This window comes from Ananas comosus, linkage group 1 (genome assembly GCF_001540865.1).
Source record: "Ananas comosus cultivar F153 linkage group 1, ASM154086v1, whole genome shotgun sequence".
Taxonomy (NCBI): Eukaryota; Viridiplantae; Streptophyta; class Magnoliopsida; order Poales; family Bromeliaceae; genus Ananas; species Ananas comosus.
Genome location: NC_033621.1, coordinates 23,942,358 through 23,942,859, shown reverse-complemented (window position 1 = coordinate 23,942,859; position 502 = coordinate 23,942,358).

Below are 502 nucleotides of genomic sequence, written 5' to 3'. Positions count from 1 at the left end.
GAGAGAGAGAGAGAGAGAGAGAGAGAGAGAGAGAGATTACAAAAATTTAGAATAAATACTATGACCCATTAATGAGACCCCACAAATAAAATGCTTTTGTGTGTCTATTTTTAAATTAAGTGGTTCTTTTGCGTTCTTGGTGGAATATCATTGGACTTGCTAACACACAAAACTGATCCGAATTCGACCAAAATTATTGGGTTTGGATTTTAAAATTTTCAAAATTAACATGGAATCAATAGCTTATCACATTTTTTTTTGTTTATTATTCGTCAAAGGATAACCAAAATATATATCTTAATTAGCTTGAATTACCGAATACTGATCCAAATAACCGAGCCTTTTCTGTGTTATTTAACTAGAGATTTAGACAATAAATTGATGGAGCTATAATTAAATTGACAAGGAAATTAAGGAGCACTAGTTTCTTCAAAATATTTATCAAGGTAAAACAATTCTATATATGGTATATATGTGATTGGATCTTAGGTGAATTTCCATG